The 19,084-nt window shown below is 45.7% G+C and overlaps 1 protein-coding gene across 1 annotated transcript in view; it reads right to left on the minus strand.

Moving 5' to 3' along the window:
• Window positions 1–19,084, minus strand: part of LOC144762433 (opsin-5-like) — a 330,284-nt gene that overhangs the window by 35,293 nt on the left and 275,907 nt on the right. The window lies entirely within an intron of this gene.

Here is a 19,084-nt window from a genome sequence, read left to right on the forward strand (position 1 = left end):
GAGTGTATGTTTAGGGATTGAACGTGCATTAAAATATAGACCCGCTAGTTGTTTTGGTTGATTGACAAAATTCCCTCCTGCAGTGTTTATAGACACTGGATTAGCAAAAGGGATGGATTCAAGTTGAGTGCTTTTCAAAATAATTTTAGGAATGGATCCTAAAGTGGAAATCGCCTTGGGCAGTGTGTCAATTTGTCCATATATTCTTTGTTTAGTCGTTTGTGTTCTTCGCTCGAGTATCGATAGACTGCCATTAGGGGGAGGATAATGTAATCCACTGATGATAGAAGGTGGTAAACAAAAATAAGCACAGGTTCTTGTGGCTGGAGGTGGTCAGGCACGGACGGGCGCAGACGGGCTTTCCTTTGGTGCGCCGCTACGTACATCCTCGCTTTTTCCTGCCCTAAATAGGCATGGCTGGAAGGAAAGAGAGTAAAGGCGACAGCTGGAGCGCTGCCCTGCCGACCGGCAGGAAACTCACTTCCTATACAGAGAGGCAGGTTCTGCTAAGCAAGTCCCTCCGCTCAAACGGCACAGACCATGGCGGAAAGGGGACGGCTCAAGAAAGAAAGAAAGAGGAAGTGCGGGAGTAATACAGGCAGGCTGTTACAAGGCAAGTACAGTCAGACTGAGTGATTTACAGTTTAAAATAAAGGCGCAATGTGCACTGGAACGAGGTCCAGCCCCAGCTGCAAAGCCAAAGATTGATAAAATGTGCTGTTTTCATTCCCAAAAACCCCACATGCAGTGCACTGGTTTAAATGGAGTGGTGGCAAGGTGCTGCGGCGATGAAAAGCATGCCCTTCTGCGGTTTATTACTGTAGTTGTTTAGTGAATGAAAGACACCCGCAGCCCAGAGGAGAAAATCGAAGGTGGTAATGAAATGAAGTTGAGATTGGTGTTAGGACTAGTCTTTCTAATATGCTTGTTTCCTGCACTGCAGGAGCATAGCTTTCAATGGTGCTGCAGGTGCTGCAGCACCAAGGCCTGAATGGCTTAGAAGACAAATGAACCCTGGTTATTGTTGTATTTTTTTAGCTGTCCAGCAGTAAGAAGGCACATTTGCCTTGCTTAGGCCCAGGCCCATGGGCCCTTGCTACACCACTGTTTTATGAGGTGAAAGCTGAGCGGTGTCCAGCGGAAGCGCTGCATGAGCAGAGGGGTCCTCAGATTGAGCTCCGTGCCGTACTGCATGCAGTAGCAGCAAAGGGAGAAAAGTTTGCAGTGTGGTTGGCTTTTGAAGTGAAATGCCCCCCCACCCCCAGAAGGCAAGGGCGTAGCTTGGTTAATATAATTGGGGTGTGGGGGTGAGTTTCAGAGTTCCCAACAATCATGCTGGGACATCTTGTTAAAACACATTATATTAGCAGCAGGACAATGAGGGTGGCTTAAGGGACAGTGGAATGTAAGAAGAGTGTGAGTTGTTGGGGTACTTTCAACAGAATATTTTAAAAACAAATCAACAATGTTTTAAGGCCTCTAAACATAGTCCAGAGTGTGTGTGTGTGTGTGTTTTTATCTGTGTTGGCATGTACAAATCCCAATACTTCACATTACCCGACTGACAGCACTTGTACCCAACTATTTACTACAGAATAAAAACATGTTTTAGGGGGGGTGTAACACCCTAAGTATCCCTCTGCAGCTACGCCCCTGCCAAAAGGTCAGGGAGTGCAGCAGTACTAGCAGCACAACCATGCTTACTGGGATCCGAGTGTTGGGGTGGAAGTGCTCAGCACCTCTGCAACACTCCCCACAAACAGCAGAGAGAGACTGCAGGCTTGGGTAAAGGGGCTTCTGAGGGGAAATTCCAGCTCAGAGTGAGGATCTCACATGAATGACGCTCCAGCTAAGCAATGACTGGAAGGACCTGACACAAAACCCCTCTCTATATATCATTTTATGCATCATTGGGCAATGAATATCCCCATAGATACATAAAGGGTAAAACCCTTTGATACATCATTCCATAGAGTTTTCATTTTAAGAGTGTTGTCAAAATAGCTAAAACTGTCTTTTATGCAGCTGTAAAACTGTAGAAAGAAACATAAAATGGGTGAGAAGAATGTGTCCTTTAGTAAAAAAGTTTGCCTTGTGGGACCAAAAAAAATGGTGCCTAACCAAACAAAAATGGTTGCCCGCTCACAAACACCTCATCCTTCAGAAGAACTGCTGCACCAGTGGTTGCTCTGAGGACAACGCGCTCCCTCCCAGGCAGGTGGAGATATCACACTGAGGCAGACAGTCCTTTATGAATGGGTGAGAGGCTCTGGCCTCCAGCCGTGACCGCTGCAGGTATGAGCGGTGGGGCCTGTTGGGAGGATTTTGAGAGACGACCACAAGGGAAAAGGAAATAAATAATTAATTTTTCCGTGTGGTCGTCTCTCGAAATCCTCCCCCTCCCCCAACGGTCCCACCGCTCTTACCTGCAGCAGCCGCTACTGCTGGCCTCTGCTGACCTCTGCTGACTAGACCGGCTGGCTGCAGGTCACCCGCCAGGGTCTAAATGGGACTAAGAGAAACCTTTTATCTTTCACTCACGAACTGGAAAAAAAAGAGAGCAAATGTATGAATTATGTACAACTAAGACACATTTCTTAGCTATTCTTTTTTAAGTGAAATGTGTTTTTAAAATGTTTAATTTAATCTGGAAACTTCTGGATCTGAAGGATGGCAAATAATTTACGTGACAATAATTTACATTACAGTCCATTTTAGATCAGTCAAAACCTTTCTAGTCAGTTAGGATTCATGACCAACCACAGCAATAATGATATTCACTAAAACTTATTATCAAGGACATGTATTGACTCGGGATTGCCTTTGCCTCATCTAGGCCTGAATGTCAATCAGCAATCTATCTTGAAACAGGGCTTAATTTGAGCCGGTGGTTTCCGGTGCTCAGCACCAGCACCTAATTGTCAGTACCAGTTATGATGACAATCTACCACACCGTGGGGATATTTGTCTTATTTAGAGATGAGCACAACAACAGCAGTGTATTAATTCAATATACATTAAAAATGACTAATATCTGCCACTTGAGCCATTATTATAGCATTGGGTAGCCTGGTAGAGTCTAAATTGTCACACTTGGTTAGTAATTGTGTTGTCACTGTGAGGTGGGGTAATGGTTGGTGCAAACTGCAGTGGACTCCTGATGAGAGCCCTGGCACTCAAATATTTACAAATTAACCATTGTCCTGAAAGTAGCCTGAATCTGCCCAAAAAGTGATATGTTTGACAAACAAACTCCAATTTAATAGCGAATCCCACATTTGAAGCTGGTGGGATTCCCATCAGAACTTGATGCAGAGGGCAGTCGTGTCACAAAGCCTTTTCCTTTTTTAATGGTGGAAAACCATGCAGATGATATGTGAATACCCACAAGAGAATGTGGTCTCAAGGCTAGACTGCCGACCTTGGAGCTGGGAAACCAAGTTTCGAGCCTAGGGGTCAACTCCACATCCTGTGATTCTGGGCAAATCACTTAATCTCCCCTTGCCTACCAAATAAATGAATGTGTCCTTGTGTAACGTAACTGGTGCTCATGTTAAGCACTCCAATGCCTTTGGGTTGAGTTTGTGCTATATAAATCTGCAACCCAAAAATGTTTAGGGATATGTGTGTCCCTCGCATTTTGCGTGGTCTGCAATATTCACGTTCTCTCCATAAACTCTAAACTGAGAATAGCAGTAAACCTTTCATGCTAGTGAATTTGAGTTTCCTTTGGTGTCCAGAAGCGGAGATCTTTATTCTGTCGATTCATTCATTATTCATTACTTAGCTTTATTCGGATCATAACAACAAACCATAAAAGCATGAATACAAAAACATATATTACATTAAAGAATAATGAAAACAAAGTATATCATATTAACAAAACAATGCAATAGAAATATAACCCATCCAAGAAACTGCACGGTACAAGCTATAAAGCCAAAGCCACAGCTGTCAATCGGTTTCTCAGAAACTACACCCGCGCATTACTTATTTATGCACCTGAGCTAAACGTTGATGAAACAATAAGGCTAGTCTGATTTGCTATTGTTAGCAACACCTCTTTCAAACCACACATCACCAAGAAAACCAAGACAGTTTGGTGCCTGTTTTCATAATTAGACTGGATAAAATCCTGCCTATATGAACTGAGCGGTAGAAATTTAGTCCAACACAATGAAATAGACACTTAAAAACACCCGTAATTCTCCAATCCTCATTTATATAGTGGCAACAGCATACTCGCCTGAGTACTTGACTTCACACTAACTCCACTGAAACAAGTTATGGATTAAGGCCTAACCTACTATAGTATCAAGCCTGGAGTCAAGGGCTTGATAATGGTTGTATGACCTAAATCCAACCTCCAGCCCTTAACAACAACACCTCCAGACCCGAGCCCAAACCAACCTACTGTCCACATCCGGAGCTTCCTGTTCCGATGATTTCCCTTTCTCCCCCTGTCCATCGAATACTAGGCCACACCATCTGCGCATGTGCAGAGTGCCCATTATGATTGTTGTACTTTGATCTCCTTTTCTTGCTGCACAGCCTTTATGAATGTATTCTGGAATGTTAGAATGTTGATGTGAGAGCAGAACGTTGGTGTGCCTGGTTGTGAGAGAAAAGACAGTTGGAGACTGAGGGCTGAGCAGCAAAGAACCTGCTCCTGATGGGGCCTTGAATTAGACTTGAATATACCATTTCCATCTCAGCTTGAATAAACCTCTACATGAAACTTACCTCATGACTACGTCTGGAGTTCCTACCATTCGTCTTTGTAACAATGATCAGGATATTTCTTTGCATTTCACAATTGAAATGCAAGCTCTTCATTTGCATATGCAGCACAACCAGTGGCTAATTTTTCAAACGGTTTACATTTCAGAAGTAAAATGCATCACAATTCCTGTTGCCTGCCTTGATTGAGGGGGGGCTGAGTCATAGTCAAAACACAAGAGGACTGATTTAGCCAGACTTTGTGCCAACGACAAGTCACTCAAAATGACACAAATCAGCGCGAGTTCTTGATAGATTTATTTTCCAGCACAAAGGTTTTTTTTTCTGAAAAGTTGTCATTTTTGTAGTGCAGATAGCGCTATGGACTGCTTTGTGCTACATTGTGGCAAAGGGGCGTTACCACCCATTGGTTTTTTATGAAAGTCAGATCTACAAAGATTATCAGACATGGTTTTGTGTTTTAAAAAACCACCTCTTTGAGGGAGGTGTATAACAGGAGAAATGTTTTTATTTGTCCTTAGATTTCACACTTTGCATGTGTACTGCACTGTATCGCAAGCATCCAAATATGTGGAATGCTGAAAAAATTGTCTAAGCGCAGCATTTGCTACTTGAAGGGAATCCAGTACAAAACTATGGGGCATATTAGCAAGAACCTCCTTAAAATTATTGCTGTTTTAGCGGCAGGAAATTGCCGCTAAAACGGCGATAATTGGCGTGCTAATATGGGTTATAGAATTCCAATAGAAGCCCAGGTTAGATGTCCTGCACATGTGAAAAGGACAGTATGAAGGGAGGTTCGTTCCAACTTGAAAAGGTGCCTTCTTTCCAAAGAAGTGGAATAGATTTTTGTGTTTTTTTTTCAGGGCATTAAATCCAACTTTAGTGTGCATTCCTATTGTGCATGAGAATGGATGATGGAGTGTAATGCACGTGAGTGTGTTTGATTTGAGGGAACGTCTCATCCCGTGGGGGTCTGAAGGGGATGCTATTGCCCCCTTGAAACCTGCAACAGAGAGTGCTCTACTGGGCAGTGTTGTTCTTATGGTACTGCTGGTAACTGCTGTAAGAGGAATAGCAGAGTGTCTATTGGCACACAGAGTTTCAAAGAATTAGAAGGACTCCCAGGAAGGCCAGCGTCCTGCTTAATGTGTCAGAATGTGCCCTATTGTGGGAGTGGTTTTGTATTGAAGTAGTTTAATTTTTACTGTGCTTAAAGTGCGCAGTAAAATTAGTTCGATTTCTACAAAAGAGGATGTACCTTTTTGCAGATTCTGTGATATGTTATTGTGCGAATCTATCTCTCTCAGCGCCTTGAGACCCTCACGCATGAGTAGTCGTGCTCTATAAGAACCCTGATTGAGTGATGTTTTTTAGGAAAATGCTTGTGATTTATACTGAAGGTGGAGATTTTATCCTTCAAAAATAAATAAATGTTTCAAAGTGTACAATTTAGCTTGAAGTCAGCAGTTCTACACTTTTTCGGGGATATTTGCATGATGATAATTATGATATTTAACTTTTTTGTATGATAGTTTGTGCAGAATCACGTGAAAGCCAAATGTAAACAAACATCTACTTGCTTGGGGCCCTTTCCATTAGAAGGAAGGCCCACAGTAGCTCTTGGGAAAAATGTGCCCAGTCTAAACAGTTGTATAGCTACCACTTGGAAAATGGTCCATGTTTATATAGTCAAAATCAAGGACAATAAAGAAGATATTGCTAACCGTAAAACCAGTCTCATTTAATTGGAATCCAACATATCACCCTGGAGGATTCAAAAGCATCGAGGAAAAAATGTATCACATTGGGCAAACAAGTTATGGATTAAGGCCTAACCTACTATAGTATCAAGCCTTGAGTCAAGGGCCTGATAATGGTTGTATGACCTAAATCCAACCCCCAGCCCTTAAAAACTACACCTCCAAACCCGAGCCCAACCCAACCTACTGTCCACATCCGGAGCTTCCTGTTCCGAAGATTTCCCTTTCTCCCCCTGCCCATCCGGACACTAGGCCACACGACCTGTGCATGTGCAGAGTGCCAAATATGATCAGGATATTTCCTTGTATTTCACATTTGAAATACAAGCTCTTCATTTGCATAAGCAGCACACTCAGTGGCTAATTTTTCAAACGTTTTACATTTCAGAAGTAAAATGCATCACAATTCCTGTTGCCTGCCTTGATTGAGGGGGGGCTGAGTCATAGTCAAAACACAAGAGGACTGATTTAGCCAGACTTTGTGCCAACGACAAGTCACTCAAAATGACACAAATCTGCGCGAGTTCTTGATAGATTTATTTTCCAGCACAAAGAGTTTTTTTCTGAAACGTCATTTTTGTAGTGCAGATAGCGCTATGGACTGCTTTGTTCTACATTGTGGCAAAGGGGCGTTACCACCCATAGTTTTTTATGAAAGTCAGATCTACAAAGATTATCAGACATGGTTTTGAATAAAAAAAAAACTCTTTGAGGGAGGTGTAAAACAGTAGAATTTTTTTTATTTGTCCTTAGATTTCACACTTTCGCAGAGGCTTCCTCCACGAATGGGGGGGCTCGAAAGCCGGTGCCATAACGGTCGCCATGCCCGTCTCCTCCCCCAGGAACAGGTCAGCGTGCCGGTTTCGGCACACAAATAGCCTGGGCGCGAAAACAGCCCGGGTTCGCCGCTCCCCTCCTGAGGGTGGTGTGCCAGGACGGGACCACTAACCTTGGGATGCCTCACGGCTGGGAGAGCTGGCCAAAGGGCAGAGGGTAAGACCACTCGCCTTCAGATGCCTCACGGCTGGGTGAGGCAGCTTACCAAAAACCGAGACGGCGCTCGCAGCCCAGCCCCCGCCGGATGGCAGGGCACAACCAGAACCGGAAAGGTAGCGAGTCATGGCCTAACTCCCGGGACAGAAGCTACCCCTCCCCCTTCGCACAAGGGGAGCCCAAATCCAACCTACCAAAAAAGAAGAACGGCTTGCAAGGGCAAAAAGAGACTAAATAGCAGAATGCAAAAGTTATGTATATTTTCACTGTATTCCAAAATTACCACAAAAGACAGAGGTGTATATTGGTTTATTTAGTTGGCAGAATGGGAATGCAGTATGGTGAACGGTACAATAAGGGGAGGGGGGAGCCAGTGCGAGGGTTATGCATGTGTACTGCACTGTATAGCAAGCATCCAACATGTGGAATGCTGAAAAAATTGTCTAAGCGTAGCATTTGCTACTTGAATGGAATCCAGTACAAAAACTATGCTAGACACTACACGAGAGAGCAGAAGAGAGGAGAGAGAAGACAGAGAAGAGGCAAAAGGAGAGAGGATAAAGGAGAGAGGGAAGAAGAAAGAGAAAGAAAGAGAGCCTGTGTGTGTGTTGCACTAGGCAGCCAGTTTGTTCAGCCAGGAGTGCAGCAGCAGGCCCAATTTGTTAAATACAGCTGTGCACTGCTTTCTCTCCCTAGTGCAATGCAGCATAGAGACTTTGGTTTTGCTGTGATGAGGGTCGGTGAATAGGTGGCAGAAGCATACCTGCCAACTCACACGGTGCCACAGCGTGACACACGATATCAGCTCCCATCACAGGGTCTCCCGTTGAGGAGCTGATATCACACTGTGGCAGGGAAAATGAACTGAAAACCATTGGAAATAGTGGTTTTGCAGCTCATTTTTGAGAGATTTGGAAGGGGTCCATTAAAGGGGTGTGAAAGCACCCCAGGGCATTGGCACCAGCCTCAGCAGGCTTTATGTTTGGGGGAGGGGGTAGGGGGCAGAGGCTTGGGGCGAGGTGGGGTTCAAAAGTGCCTCCTAGGTATTTCTGTGCATGAGTCGACGTCTTTAAATATTTTTGTAATAGAGTCGCCATTTTGGAATGGGTTGGAAGACCATTCTTAAACAGATGCCGCTTTCAGGGCCAGGTAGCAAAGCCAGGGGAGCTGCAGGGTCTTCACAAAGGAAAACAAGCACTGGCTAAAACAACAGATTTTTAAAAAGGTTTGAGTTCCAGTTTCAGAAAGGCGGGTATTTGCAGACAGAAGTGAGAGGGAAGGAGAAGCTCCCAGAGATTGTTTCACCAGCTGTACTATAGTCATCATTTTAAAATTACAAGGGTTTTTTTCAACAAAAAAATCCCAATTTGTAATTGACATTACTGTTTCAGTCATCCAGTAGCTTGAGGCAGTCTCGATTAAAGCCTTTGCTTTTCAGGTGCACTGCAGTTGCATTCTAGTATTAGGAGTTATTTTCAACCGAAGAAAACACTACTTCTGGTTCCAAATTAAAAACGAGTGCAGTGTTTACTCCCATTAAAAAAGAACTGCAAATGCCAACTGCTGTCCCTCCCTCTCCTCATGATAAGTGAACGAAACACTAGCGTTGTTTGAAAATAGTGCCCATTTACTCTCAGCACTCTGCAGAGGCCTGAAAAGCACACACATGCTATTTTTCAGTTCACAGTTATGTCAATGGCAGTGTATACTTCCTCCCACACACAGTAAAAGAGATGAATTGTATCAGCGGAGCATGCTTAATTAATAGGTGCAAGGGGGTTTTACTATCTCCCTACCACCCCGAGAAGGCACTTTGCCAAACAACACGTCTATATGCATGCTCGGAGAGTCTTTAGTGGCCTGCAAGCTAATGAAAACATGTATTGCATGCAGTCAATGACCGAAGTTCATTAAAAAAAGGAAACTGCGATGCTGCATGCCGTGGGGGCGGGGCCAAAGGTGTGGCAAAGAAATAAAAAAAGCTGTACTCTTTTTGGTCTTTCATCCTCAGGTAGCTACATATAAAATTGAGTACTGTTTAAATGAATACATGTAAAAAGTTGTTACTCTTTGGGAAATGCACTATAATACATTATCGAACCTCTACTAATTAATGCGCTGTAGAGGTCTGTGTGTAACCAGACAGCCACAGAATGAAATTTTGGTTGGTGCAGTGGAGAATAGTGACTTGTGTATTTTTACTGCTACAAGGCCACAGACTGTGGCAGAACGCACTGTGAATATGTAAGTCATTATTTTAGACGTTCATTACACACAGTATAAGATAGACTGCTACAAAATGCACACAAAATGGTGTAACACAAAATGTTGCTTTGAAAACATAGATTTTAGTAATAGCCAGACTGCACATATGCAATGTTTTTACAATAATGTCCCTTCAACACCTCCTGGGGTAGTATGTGTTATATAAATACAATTACAATTAAAAGCATGCACTTCACAGCTCAGTTGTTAACTCTTTGTACTACCACTCAAAAAGAACAAATATTTGTTATCACAAAGTGATTAGATCAATTAAAGCCAGTACTGTCTCTAAAGCATCCCTTACATTTGCAGATTACCCTTTACATTTGTAGATTAATTTATAGCTCACAGTTGCGTTTCTTTCAAGCGAGCAGGAACCCTTGCAGGAAGGCTTGTTTATTGTATACCTATTTGCCCAGCTTTGGTTTAACCCCTTCGATGCTGATGACAGCCCCCAGCCGTCATGCATCACGGGGCTCGTGTGCTGATGACGGCTGGGGGCCGTCATAAACCTGCCCACTCGCGATTCTGCCGCACAGGCGCAGAATCGCGGCCGCGCCCAAGGGGTTAACAGCACAGAAGATTAATTGAATGACACTCTAACTGAAGTATTTAAACGGTAGGAATTAACCGTCCTGTCTTTTTACAAAAAAAAAGGGATTGGTATTTCATTTTTAAAAAATATGGCACGTCGTGCCCCTCCAATTCCACACACTTCGACCGCTGGCTGCTGTTTTGTTTTCTACTATGGACTTTCAAATGCATGAAGACCCTGAACCTTAAAATCCCAGCTCCCAGGCTAAGACTAGAAAATGCCAACATTTCCAGGTGGATTAGTGAGGAGGTGTTTTGTGGTGCTGTCAGCAAAAAAAACATTCAGGAACGCCATTTAGACGGGCAAACACAAACTGGTGATTGCCACATTACCTACAAATGGTTGGCCAGTGCAATCTGCAAAGAGAAGGTACTTCAGAGATTGCAAATGATACGGATAGGATTTCTCTCCTGCTTCAAGAGGGAGTGTGACAGACGGGGTCAGACTGTGTGTCAAAAAATGTACCTGGGCATCAAAATAAAAGTGGCCCCTATTAGTAAACTAGATGGGTAAAAATGTAGCCCGTGTTTGGAAATAGGGGCCCTTTTGAACTTGTGAAAACATGCTGTATAAGTGCATTGTTAATAATGGAAGACTGCATGATTCAGATTGGTAAGGTGAGCACTCTGGCAATGGGCGATGAGCGGTATCTGAGTTAAAGCTGTGGGTTGCTTTTTTGGCAATCGTGGTTTGTGCTGTGTCTGTGCTGCTCAGTTGCAGCTAGCGGCCCAGTGGGGTCCTGAGCAGCCTTTCCAGAGGCAGATTGTTAGAAATGGGATTTCCGGTTGGCTAAGGCTTGCGCCAAAGCCAGGCAGAAACCACCACTCTAGTCAGGGCAAGGGAGTTACACGCCAAAGATAACCCCTGCTCACCCTCTAGGCAACGTGGCGCGAGCAGTAAGGCTTATCCCGGAGGCAATGTAGGTTAAGTGTTTGCGCGCGCACCCAGCAACAACACCCAAGGCCCACCACAAAGGAAACTCCACACAAGGTTATATATAAAAATAGCCTTTGTATTGTAGCAAACACATTAGATAAAAACACACACTTTACAATGTGCCAACAGGCACGGGCAGAATTTACAGGGGATATATGTACAGGACAGGGCCACATGGAACACTGTCAGGACTAAGCACTTTTAGAACTAGGATACTTGTAGGAATTAGTACTTTGTAGGAATAATAATTACTGTAGCACAAAATAGGAAATAGAGCACACAACCAGTAATCACTGGTAATAGGTAAGTAATACCTACGCAACCCTAACCACCTTAGGAAAATATTACGCAGGGAACCAGGAACTCACTAGTATAGCTATATTAGGAAGAACAACCACCTAAGCATCACAATACAATTAGGGGTGTAGGCATAAAAACATTACACATGATGCATACATTCAGCGGTGTAGGGAATGCAGAATTGCGCAGGAATCACATAGGCCAAAACATATAGCTGTCCCCAGGCCAACTGGCCTCTCTGGGGCTGGGACGCCCTGTGTCCGCAATGTCAGGGGGCCTAAACGGAGCAGCTGCCCACTAAGTGCTGGGCAGCTGTAGCAACAATGGGGCCAACGTTCGAGCCTCGTGGCCCTAAACAATGCCCAGTGTGGGGGGAGCGGCCCGCTGCCTTCCGGGGCCGCTCTACCAACCAAGGAAAAAGCCCCCTTGGAGCTTCTCGGCGCTCGTAGTGAAAATATGCCACCAAGAGCCTCTGCGGCTCGAACTATTAATGCCCTTAAGCCTCTCTGGGCTCGAGGACGAAAGGTGAGGCAAGGTGGGAGCGGCCCGCTGCCTTCCGGGGCCGCTCTACCACTAAAGAAAAATGCCCCTAAAGACGTCCGAGTCCCTCTCGGGGAACTCGAAGTAAATTATGCCCCCAAAAGCCTCTCAGGGCTCGTTACAAATGGCCAGACAACGGTGGAGTCCCACTCGGGGGACACGGACTGGAACTATTGCCCCACTACCATCGGGACGGCCCTCTGTCAACCGGGGCCGCTCTAAGTGAAAAGAAACTGCCCCCGCACTCACCGGGACCTCGCGGGTTCTGCGGGGGTGGGAAACTCTGCCGGTCTCCTTCAAGCAGTGCGGGGCTCTTCTTCAGCACCGGAGCCCTGCCTGCACTTCCAACCGCTCTCCTCTCGCTTCGGGACTCTCCTCTCCCCGCAATCCTCTCGCTCTCCGGGGCTCTCCCTCGCTCTTGGGAGCCCCGGGGGGGACGGCAGCGTTCCTTCTTCGGCGCAGGGGCACTGGGTATGCTCCCGTCTGCTTCCTGCTTGGGGGCCAATCACAGCGCGAGTCGCCCGGCGAGCCTCCCGCAGCCTCCTCAAATGGCAGCGCGGCTCCCGGGTGACGTCAGCGGCTGCTCCCTCGACTTGCTCTTGCCCCGGGGCTGCGGCGGCGATCTCAGGGGTCACAACGAGGGGTAGGCTCCTTGGGATAAGCGGGAGGGTACCCGTGTAGGGCACAAATCTCCACAAATTGCGACAACTCGGCAGGGAGGGCACCTGCTCTGACGCCACGCAAAGAGAGCACTCCCAAGCGCTAGGGGCTAAAGGATATCACAGCAAAGCGCTCCCCAAGCGCTAGTGGGACAAATACAGCGCTCCCAAGCGCTGCACGAACCAAAGTCAACAGTCCAGGCAAAGGTCCTTCAATTCAGCAAAAGTTCCTTTTAGCAGGCAGGGGGGGGCAAGGCTGGGCCCAGGGGCCAGCTCACTGGGCCCTCCAGGCAGGAAGGCAGTCCTAGTGGCGGTCCTCCTGGCGCCCCGCAGGAGCAGGCCCCCCTCTAGTCAGGATCAGGAACAGAGAACAACATTTCTGGGGACACAGCCCCTTTTTATACAGGTAAATCCTTTGTCGGTGTGCAGGGTGGGGGAAAAACCAGTCGCAGCTGGTTTTGGAGCACTGTAATGTGCTCAGCCACCCTTCCTATTCACTAGTCAGGCTAGGGTCATCAGTCGCACCAGAGGGGGCGGGGCCAGCATTGGGTGGGGAAAGCCCAGCCCTCTTCAGGTCCCAGGTGCACTCCTCCCCAGCCATCACACATGCAGCTCTCCCATTCACCACTGGGGCAGACCCATCCAGACTCCTGGAGCCTGGTACACCAGACAGCTCCAGCCAATCACAAGCCAGCACATTCACTGCACAGGCACACCAACTTCTAGAAGTGGCACTTCCACACTAGACACATTCACGCCGCACACATCATCACGCAGCATTTAATCACACGAGTCCGCACATACCAAACTCGAGCCTGCACACCCCACGCATCAGGAACTACCAGGGACACATACATTCCCCATGCATTCCTACGGGAGGGCAGGCCAATCTCACCACATGCACTCAGAGTGCGCACGCACTTTACACTGGGACACAGTGAAAGTGCGCAGAAGCCAAAAATCACTACCACTGGGTCACCATAAAAAGCAAAAAGTTCAGGGGTGAACCTACCAGAAGGGCCAAGTCCAACACAGATGTTCTCTATACCTCCCTTTCTCCAACGGGGTGGAGGTGTCATTCCCAGTCTCTTTCTGGGCCAGCCCATTAATGAATGCAGATTTAGCAGGGTCTGGGGGCCTGAGCAGAAGTGCCTCACTTATATTCAGGCGTGGTTCACCATTGTGAACAAGTCCGTGCACAATTAGTCCTGGCAAGATTTGCATTTTTTTTTATCTCAGTGAAGGTAAGAAAACATGCTTCTTTTAGAGAACCCTTCCCCTTCTTAAAACACTGAATCAGTGTTTGGCGAAAAGGCGCACTCTGCAAATGTGGGCCACTTTTGTAGGTCAAGCCTGGGAAGCACATGAGCTGCTCTGCAAGGCAGGCTCTATTCAGGTATGGGCTTGATGCTCCGCCCATTTCCCACCCATCTTTTCAATTGGCTCCTGTTACTGCCCTTTCTAAATCGTTGCTTTTGATTCATGAAAAGGCTTACTAGTCCCTCCTTGCTACTGCCTTGTCTGCATTTGTAACCTCCCTTAAGGACTGGACTTTTTACTTGTATTGTTAGACATTCTGCTTCATCTAGTTTGTGAGCACTATTTTCTTTAATGATTTTCCACTAATCCACCCAGGTCGTGCTTTCCTACAATGCTTTTATATTTTTGTTAGTAATGGCGGCCGGTCTGTTTTAACTATAGCGGGCACGCTTCTTTATTTATTTTTCTGTCCGCTCGTTCTGCCTTAACTTTAAAGGCCACGCTACGGAACCTTTGTTTTTTAAAATTTTTGGGTGAAAGAGCCCTATACTGTACTTTAATTTTAATGGTGGCCATGCCCCTTTCTTTAAACGGTGCTCGCTGTATTCAGGTTCCAGGGAGCCGCGTCTAAAGAAAGGGGCACAGCCACCATTGAAGTGAAAGCAAGGTATTGAGCTGTTTTACAAAACAAAACATCTGTTTGTGAAGTTGACAAATAAATGTTTTTCATTTGCTAAAGTGCTTTCACAAACAAATGTTTTCTTTTGTAAAATAGCCACATGCTTGCTTTAACTTTAACGTGGCTGCGCCCCTTTGTTTAGATGCGGCTCACTGTAACATATTCCCCCTGCTATGTGCGCAGCAGGCACACACATTAATAAAATGGTAAAAAATACAGTTTTATGAATGTGTCCCAGTCGCACACTGTTACAGAGCAAGAGCAGGCGACGGGGCTGATTGATGCAATTGCACTATTGCTTCAGCCCTTGTCAGTCCGCATGTGAGATTGGCTGGCTGTTTACAGCCAGCCAATCTCACACGGGCATTTTATAGCTTGCAATTCCAAAGCTGAAAAAAAGCAAAGGGATTGCAGACGCAGGCCCCCAGCCTCAAAATGAGCGCTGGGTTAGCCTGCTCCAGCTGCTGCAGCTCCAGGATTGGCTTGTTTCGCGCTGTACAAGAGAGGAAGTTCTTCTCCTTCCACTGTAGTCAACGCCGATGGAGGGGCGCGCCAGGATGAGAGAGAGACGGCAGCCGGACCCTTCAGCAAAGGCAACATGCATATGGTGAGTTTTTTTATCATCGCGCCCCACCATATTTAAATGTTGCCGGCTACTGCTGACGCACAGACCTATCAATTCAGGCTGTTGGGGGTTGCCTGATTCTCATATAGGCCAGTCCGACCCAGTTGCCATTAGATTGGGAATTGCAACCGAAATAGAAGAGGAACTTCCGTGAGTAGAGCATTCAATTAAAGGATTTTTCTGCAGCTCTACTCTTTACTTTTGTCGAAAGGTAAAAAAGAGGCCTTGGTATGTGAATGAAAGTCAGTTGATTGTGGCATCCCTGCAGTGCAGAGACTTGACGTGTGCTGCCCACGAAAACTAAGCGCATAGCCATGACAACAACGTTATAAACCTCAGGGCCGGACTGGGAACCAAAACCGGCCCTGGCAAAGTGCTCGGCCGGCCCCCCCTCCTCCCCCTGGGGGAGGGAGGGGATGCCACCAAGCTCTTTACCAGGGCCGCTTTTCCGCCGAATTTGTTACAGGGCCGATTTTGCAGCTTTGCTGCAAAAACGGCCCTGTCACAAAAACGGCCCCAGGGGCCCAAAAACGGCCCCACCCTTGCGGCCGACCGGGGAATTGCCCGGTGCCCGCAACGGCCAGTCCGGGCCTGATAAACCTACACGTATAATGACAAAAAAGCAGACACTGCCGGAGGGGGGACCCTGAACTGAGATGCAGTATGAAAAGATAATTAATTGTGAACCGACATGTTTTAAACAAGCAAAGGTGGTCCACCATGGAGCGAGACAGCCAGACAATGAGAAGCTAGCAGAAGGAAAAAGACCGCACAGAGAAGAACACAGGATATGAAGCTACTAATGAAACCTTGTACGGTTTTTTAAAGCACCATGCCGCAGTGAAGAGGACTACTTTCTGTGTGCGTGACAACCATTGTGATTGGACAGAAAGCCTTCACTCACAGAAAGGATCCAATGGCTGAAGTGGACTGAACCTCTTTCCCGTGCTGTGTGCAGTTGTAGGTAAAGAGTGAATCTGAATAGCACTGAAGCAGACTAATGACTAATGTCTAGACCTAATAACCATGAACGCCTGGTTTTCAGCTCTTTTAGAAATCATGCTGGCCTCCTGTGTTCTGAAAGTTGTTCAGGGCAAGGCTATTGTTTCTGTTAAAGGGGAAGCTACAAAATGGTTGCCTTTTTCCTAACAAAATTGTGAATGAAGACATGTGACCACCAAAAACATCAGTTACAATACATAGGATTTTGCACATAATCTCTAACATTAAGATGCTCAGTACACGTGGCCTGGTTTTGGATGCAATAATTATCTCACTCAATAACATCTGACAGCAAGGGGTTAAAAATTCATGGGGGTGTAATTTATAGCCTATTTCGGGTTTGCATGCAAAAATGTGGCATAATATATAGACCTGTGGGGGGGGGGGGTTGCAAATCTTGGTATCAACAAATAGGCATAGATATAGGGGTTTCGGATAATTCCCCTTCATCTTTTGGTCTGGTCAATTATTCTCCTTCTGTGCCCTCTGTTGTACATGGTGTCTCGCTCTTTAAGAATCTTTTATTAACATACTTCTTATCTCGAATGTACTTGCTCTTATGTTCTACTATGTAATCTCTATTCTATGTCAGTTACTGGTAGCTATTACAGAGGAGAGTCCACTCTTTTTACTTCTGTGAGACTCAATAAATATATAAGCTACAAATTATACTCCAGCGTACAGCGCATTTACTACAACTTTTTGGCGACAAGACTTATTACTCACCGTGTGAGCATTACTTCTGTGAGACTCAATAAATATATAAGCTACAAATTATAGTCCAGCGTACAGCGTATTTACTACACCCTCTTACCACTTCAGCCATTGGCTCTCTTGCAGTTTGAGTGACAGCACTTTGCCTAAGAACACTGACACATCAGCATAGAAGGAAATGCCCCTTAGTAGCACATTGGTAGGCCAATACATTACATTGCCAGTTATTGTCTTCGCTCTTCATTCTGTATTCATCCTAGTGTATTTAGACCGTGTCTTCAGCTTATAGTACTCTAAAGCCAATAGTACCTTTACTTTTCGCCAATAAGAATCACATTTTTCTGTGCTGTGTATCAAAACTGAATAGAGTTTCTGTACCTGATCTAAGTACACCTGTCCGCATGGAAGCAACCCTACTGTTCAATTAAAAGTTATGTAATACTTATTATTTATTCTTCTTTTTTGATGTAACAGTATTATTGCAAGCATATGCCTGGCACGTTTAGATGTCTCCATGTTTTCTTTTTTGTTGTCCTTTTTCTGCGAGGCATGCTGTATTCAAGTATGGACTTGAAGCTTCGCCCACTACCCCCCCTTTTTTTCATTGGACTGCCTCATTTGGCTTCTGATTCGGCAGTCCCTCCTTAGTACAGCCTTCTCTTCATTTGTAACCTCCCATGAGGACTGGGCTTTTTACTTCTGTTACATGGCATGTCTTATTTTGGGAATGATTTTGATACCGGATGGACTGGAGTCCGTCCGACATCGATCTGGATCTGGAACTGGAACCAAACGACCTCCTATCGGCGGTCCCAGATCAGCAATTAGGATGCTACCGAACACTGTTCAGTCGCACTCCTATTCTTTACAATGGGAACATGCATTTCGACCGGAATGCATGCTCTCATTGTAATGAGCTGAGGTACAGTTCATCTCTGCACCCCGTGGCCGGCTTCTTAAGGTGCCTTCCATGGGGTGCAGGGATCAACGGGGGGCATCATAGGGGCCCCCTCAGCTGCCATCTGGAGGCCTTGCACCTATGGGGACCCTGCTGTGGGTCCCAATAGCCGGATTCTGACAGCCTTTCTGTATCTGAAAGGCCGGCAGCTAAAGGCTGTAGGAATCCACCAATGTAATCCCTCGGGTGGAAATAGTCGCTCTTGGGATTACTGGCCCCTTTTCGAATGGCAGACGGGTTCTCCGAGCCTGTTGTAAGCTATTAGAGAGCCCATTCGCATTCCTTCCCGACCGACCACATCATAATGGGTCGGTCGGAAAGGAATCTGAATGGGACATTTTGATGCGGTCGGAACTGGTCCAAACGAGTCAGAGCTGTTTCCGACCACATCGAAATCGGCCTCTTAGTCTGAAAGTACTATTTACTTTAATGAGTTTCTCCTACTGCAGGCATAACATATTTTCCTGCAACATTCAGTGCGCCATGCGCGCTTTCACTGTCCAAGCAGCCCAGGACAATGGCGGACGCTTCTTTGACATGAAATAGGACTCACATTTACAAGAGTTTGAGCTATTGGCATTGTAAATGACAATGCCTTTTATTTATGTGTTACTTATCAAAACAGATAAATAGAAGGCATTTTCATTTACAATGCCAATAACTTAAACTCTTGCAAATGCGAGACCTATTGCATTAGAAATGCTTAGTATTTTTGTGACAAATATTTGGACTGAATAATTAAAAATAAATATCGGCAGCTCACCAGTATAGGTGAAACTCTGCAACTCACCTTAAAATGATGATGACCCTGTCTGAGACGAGCACACAGCCGTTTTCTTCCTGCAAATCAGTATCTAGTGCAGGCCTTGTGCTGACCACGAGAATCTTTGAACTACCTCAAAGAGGAAGAAAAATTAGGAGAGGAATAAGAGCAGACAGCAGCTTGTGTCAATGTGCCACCGCCTACAGTCTGCCATTGGCTCTAAAGTTATTATTCACTATTTATATGGTGAAACACGCAAACTAAATTTTGCTTTTCCTCTTTTGCAATTATA

The sequence above is a fragment of the Lissotriton helveticus genome, chromosome 6, assembly GCF_964261635.1.
Source record: "Lissotriton helveticus chromosome 6, aLisHel1.1, whole genome shotgun sequence".
Taxonomy (NCBI): Eukaryota; Metazoa; Chordata; class Amphibia; order Caudata; family Salamandridae; genus Lissotriton; species Lissotriton helveticus.